The sequence below is a fragment of the Limulus polyphemus genome, unplaced genomic scaffold, assembly GCF_000517525.1.
Source record: "Limulus polyphemus unplaced genomic scaffold, Limulus_polyphemus-2.1.2 Scaffold3481, whole genome shotgun sequence".
Lineage (NCBI taxonomy): Eukaryota > Metazoa > Arthropoda > Merostomata > Xiphosura > Limulidae > Limulus > Limulus polyphemus.
Genome location: NW_013669091.1, coordinates 18100 through 24119, shown reverse-complemented (window position 1 = coordinate 24119; position 6020 = coordinate 18100). Strand labels below are relative to the sequence as shown.

Genomic DNA, 6020 nt, shown 5'->3' with positions numbered 1-6020 from the left:
CGGTGGGTGGTGATGACTAGCTGCCTTCCCTCTAGTCTTACACTGCTAAATTAGCGACGGCTAGCGCAGATAGCCCTCGTGTAGCTTTGCGCGAAATTCAAAACAAACAAACAAACCAGATAGCAGCACCCGCACGGTAACCTACACGACTGCTCTTAGCCGAATAACTGGATTGACTGTTAAACTTATAACCCCCCCATAACTGAAAGTGCGGAGTATGTCCAGTGGCATACTACGGCTCGAACCTTAGATCTTCATATCTACAGCTTTGCACACTCGTCACTAGGCCATGCCCAGCCGTATTCTATTTGCTAGAAAATATGTTTGTGTTTAAGCGCGAAGTTGCACAATCGATTATCTGCACTGTGCTCACAGCAAATATCGAGCCTCGATCTGTAGCGTTGTAGGTCCTCAAGCTTATCGCTGAGCCACCGGAGGTCCACTAGAAGAAGAAAACTTGACCAATTTACAGTTTACTTATTTTAACATCCAAATTAACTATCAGGTTATTTTTATTGATAAGTCTGTGAGTTACTGTCAGGCCCAAGAAATTAATCCAGGTACGTGATTTTGTTCCAGAAATGGAAGTGACAATTAAAAACGACTACAGTTTTGAGAAGTCTTCAGAAAGGGCAACAATTGAGTTTGTTTTGTTTTTAAATAATATCGTGAAGAATCAGACATAAATAAATAAAAATGTGACCATAAAAATTAAAGAAGCTTTAAAAAAGAGAGAAACAGAATTTTACAGGAAAATTAAAAACTGAACGACCCATGAAATTTTCAGAAGTATGGAAAGAACATGCATACCGATTTTATGAGGACAGTCGGGATTAATAAAATATTAATACAACTCTTCCTGAAGCTATAGTAAATACTTTGCATGTTAATATTCCTAATCTAGCAATATACAGGATGCTATTGAAGAGGTCATGAAAGAAATACGAAATAAAGTTGATGAAGTACAAGATTCTGTTAAAAATTTCCATGAAACTACAGAAAACAAGTTTCGTAGAGACACAGATCTGAGACTGCATATGACAATATTGCCACTATAAAACTAGACGTGGCAGGCAATGTTCTTACTGTATAAAGTTTGTTCAAGTACGAAGAAACAGATAAAAAAGAAAAAACAGATTGCCATAGGAGGCCATATTAAGATCTTGTTAGAAAGGGTACAACAAATACAAAACCATCTGGAAAGCTGGACAGTTAGACAACCTAGAACCCTATTATTGAATGTCCGGAAGTTTCAATCAAAAGCTATTCTATGGTTACTATCACCTCTTTACCTAGAAACTCAGGGCTTGCGTCGACTTTTCCAGTAGTTGTAACCATGATTTCCCAAGGAATCAGATTAGCATATCTGTCCAAAAACATTACACGACTGTTATAATCTAGAGCCCAAGACCATCTACACCTTCCTGAACTATAGATCAGCCAACAGTTTATGATGACAAAACACCATTAAAGATGTATAGTAACTCCAATCTGAGATTACTTCTCGACTAAATGGATGCAATATTAAACAGAAAGCTAGCCTTCTTGCTATCAATCTGAAGACAATACCGAGCTTGCTAACATACAGAAAAACGAGACTGATTACCGTTCATCATTGGCCGTCTTTCTGGTTAGTCCAGAATCACCCATCAATAAATTAAATACATAAAGTGTCACAATCAAGTTGAGAAGTAACGAGAAAAACACTAACCGAGTATAACAGCTTTTTTCCCCTCAAGGTACACCTGGAAGTACCATAAAATATACATACACCTATTATCTCGGCACTCACAACAAATAGAGAGAATAAAGCGACACACACACATTCATAAAAACCTAAGAAGCAAATACTGGTAAATAAACCGGTTCGTGATTGTATTTTTACTTGGTCATTACACTGAATTGATTTTCTAACATATTTCATTGTGACTGTTTATTTTTTATAACTGTCATAGAAAAATGGAAATTTCCGACACAACAATGTGCCGTGGCATATTCTTTGGAAATCACTATTGTTGAACCTACTGAGACCATATTCTTACGTCTCTGGTCGTTAGTTTGTTTTCCGTATAATTTCTTTCCGATGAAACTTTAGCGATGCAAGTCCTTTCTTAAATAAAACTGTTTTATTCTTTCTGAATACAAGGCCGGCATGGCCAGGTGGGTAAGACGCTCGACTCGCAATCTGCGGGTCGCGGGTTCGCGCGACCATCCCACCAAAACATGCTCGCCATTTTAGCCGTGGGGGCGTTATAATGTGACAGTCAATCCCACTATTCGTTGGTAAAAGAGTAGCCCAAGAGTTGGCTGTGGGTGGTGATGACTAGCAGCCTTCCCTCTAGTCTTACACTGCTAAATTAGGGGATGCCAAAACCGAAAAAATGGCGACCTCGTATAGATACGGAAACAAGCTACGGAAGAAGATTCTCTCTGAATACAACTTTGCAATACTCTTAATTTCCACAGTCACGCTATAACAAACGTTATAATTCACAACGAGCGTCTCACGTGCTCAACTCAACTGTCCGTATATATCTCTGTCTGCAGTTCAATTACGCATTACATTACATTGTTGCCGTCACTTCTTACCGGTCTTATACATACAAGAATACCGCATATCTAGCAACCTCTCGAGACTTCAGGAAGAGATGTGAACGTTCGAGAATATGACGTGTTACCAGCGTCACGTGACCCCCGCTGTCCTAAAAATAGGATATTTCACTCCAGATCACTTTTCGCAAGCGATTCATTGACACGTGATCATTTCACCATTCTGAATAAAGTTGAGTGGCTCAGACTTAGAAAAGTTACTCAACTTGCTTCAGAGATGGAATTCATCATCATGAACTTTGAAAGAAATTCAAAACACTTGCTAATAATTCCAGATTCATTTGACTCACCTTCCAAGCCCGAAGATCATGTAAAATAGGCTAGAAGAATTAATCCAGCAAATTCATAAAGTAGTGTAGTAACAAACAAATCCTTCAAAGTGAAGAAACTCAGAGCTGTACGTTGTAGACTGTGGGCAGTTATACTAAACAGGTAAAATAAAATTATGTTAGTATTGTTACAATTTTGGCCCAGCTAGATTAAAGCACTGGAAATACAGTCTACAACAATACGTTATCTTAATGAGTTTTTTTTTTCTCAAGCCAAACATTTACGTAGGCCTAAATAATAATTTAGAATGATCAGGTTACACATTTGAACGTCGTAAGCCCACGAACGTCGTAATATATACTACATACTGTTATGTCTCTGGTCGTTTGTTAATTTTCCGTACAAGTCCTTTCTTAAATAAACTAATTTATTCTTTCTCAATTCAACTTTGCAATACACTTAATTTCCACAGTCGCTTTAACTTCAACACACGCTATAATTCACCACGATTCACACACTTTATTATCGTGCTTGACTCAATTGTCCGTCTCTGTCTCTGCAATTCTATTTCCGATTAATTGTCTGGCGCACTTATATACAAGAATAGAGAGCACCTAGCAAATACTGGATTATTCTACAATTAGGTGTTACCAGATTTACGTGACTTCCGCTGTCGTAACAATACTTAGTGATATATAGATTTGAGATTCCTAACTATGAAATCATATTATATTATACAGCATTTTTAATTGCAAGCATTTCAGTAGAAGGTTTTTAAAGAATTATACAAATGGCTGGGTGTAAGCTGTTCTTTAGCTCTCTAGTATCTTTGCATGCCCCTTGTTTTTCAATTAGCTAACTAAGTAAAAAGAATAAAAATCAGAGCAAAATAAGTGGCTAAGGTCAAACGGGTGCAAAATGTGTCTTTGAAATATTGATTAGATTATCAAGGCAAGAAGAGTATATTTTACTTTGAAAATATTTAAAAACTATACTGTTACGACAGTGGAAGTCACGTGACGTTAGTAACACGTCATGAGCTTCTAGAAAGATCATGTCCGTTCGTGAAGCCTCGGGTGTTCTCCAGACGCTCTCTATTTCGAATATATAAGACCGGCAAGAAGTGACGGCATATATATATAGATAATTGCAGACAGACAGAGACGGATAATTGAATCAAGCGCGGTAGTAAAGCGTGTGAATAGTTGTGGATTATAGCGTGTGTTTAAGTTAAAGTGGCTGTGGAAATCAAGTGTATTGCTAAGTTGTATTGAGAAAGAATAAACTAGTTTTATTTAAGAAAGGACTTGTATCGCTGAAGTTCTTCTGAAAGAATTTTTACGGGTAATTAACAAACGAACAGAGACGTAACAATGCTAAGTTTTGCTTTTAATCAATCTAAACACTTTGCACAAATGATAACGATACAAATATTATATGCACACCGGGTTAGTTATTTGAAATCAGTGGATACATGATATCTCAGATAACAAAATCCTGTTATTTATCAGATACATCGTTGATTTGAAAATGGTAATCACTCCTACCGACGGTAAAAATATGCAGAAATGGATGGCTGCAGTATTGAATTAAATTGCACCATCACATTCCTTAGTGCAGTATTTATTTACCGCAGTTTGAGCAATGCACAAACACAACCGATGGGTAAATAGTATACAAAATAGTAATTGTAAAATTTATAAAAAATATAAAGTAATGACAACGAATATTTTTGTTAGATGGCTCAGCAAATATCTATAAAAGAACAAATTGTAAGAACCTGTTAATGACAAATTACAAAATAATAGGTTTATATGAAACTACTAAAAACTCTGTTGTCATAGTGACACAGTTGTAAACATAAGTTTTTGAATATGAGGCATCCAGTTTTTGGATAATTTTAAAAAATGTCCTCTTAATCGGAGGCCGGGTCAGATCTACCAATTGCTCAACCCAATCCAGCTCTGGTCCAGTGTCAAGAAAGTTTTGAAGTGAATATTACTTTTTTATTAATTTTTTAGGTTATAAAAACTAACTGAAAAGTGTAATACTGAAGTTATAATCTATTAAAGCAATACAGGTGTAGAATATTGAAAACTTGGTAGATAAACAAGATGACAGTTTATAACGTTTCATTATCCTACTTAGTCAAAAGAGGAATCATCTTAAATACACACGTTAATACTTTTGACGATGTTAGAAAAACACGTAGTTCAAAAAATACGACCTATGCCCTATAACCCGAGCGCTTTCGAAAGGTAGAGCTCTCTTCTTCAGAGGCAAACTGTTTGACCTTGAAGAAGAAAGTTTCACCTTTCGAAAGTGCTCGAGTTATAGGGTATCGTATCTTTAAGAATTTTGCCTTTGATATTGTGTATAATTCCCTTAAAAGTAAAAGCAAATAAAGAATTCAGTGGACTTTCCTCAGATTTTAATTGATTTATTTCATAACATATTTTCAAAATTGAGGGGGCCGATCATGATCTATTGGCCAGCGTGTCTGATAGAGAAACTTAAGAGTCCGCGGTTCGCGTCCACTTACTACAAAATCGCGATCCGAAATTTGAATTGAGTATGGGCTAGCTATCTGTTCTTTAACACATCAATTTAAAATTAAGGACAGAGAGTGCAGGTAGCCCTTACGTAGCTTTGTGCGAATATCTGAAACATATAAACGATATCTTACAAACTTAACCACAAAGTTGACAGGAGAATCCATTAAAATGTACCTTTTTTTTTATTCCAGTTATTATTACTAATAATCATCGGATCATGTCGTAAGTTCATAAATATCATTCTTGAGCTTTAAAACTATGAACCATGTGATATACGTCTGTGAACCTTTCCACGTAGCAACCATTTCAACCATTGACAGAAAACGTCACGTTTAGAGCAGGGATAATTAGCAAGATAAACCTGTTATTTATTATTGTTACGTTTCCGTTCGTTAGTTGATTTTCCGTAAATTCGTTCCGACGAAACTTTAGCGACACAAGTCCTTACTTAATAAAACTGGTTTATTCTTTCTCAATATAACTTTACCGATACACTTATTTTCAACAGTCGCTCTATAACAAACGTTTTAACAACAAACGTTAACTTCAACAATACTTCCTGACTGCAGTTCAATTACTCACTAC

The 6020-nt window shown here is 36.1% G+C and overlaps 1 protein-coding gene across 2 annotated transcripts in view; it reads right to left on the bottom strand.

Annotated features, from left to right (window-relative positions):
* LOC106469430 (zinc finger protein GLIS3-like) overlaps nt 1-6020 on the bottom strand; it is an 84125-nt gene that overhangs the window by 64805 nt on the left and 13300 nt on the right. Inside the window, exon 1 of one of the 2 annotated variants that reach the window (XM_022397944.1) lies at nt 2901-2951. The exons of the other annotated variant lie outside the window; for it this stretch is intronic. The gene's annotated coding sequence lies outside the window, so the exon portion shown is untranslated. Of the gene's footprint in view, nt 1-2900; nt 2952-6020 lie in introns of those variants that run through there. 2 annotated transcript variants of the gene reach the window in all.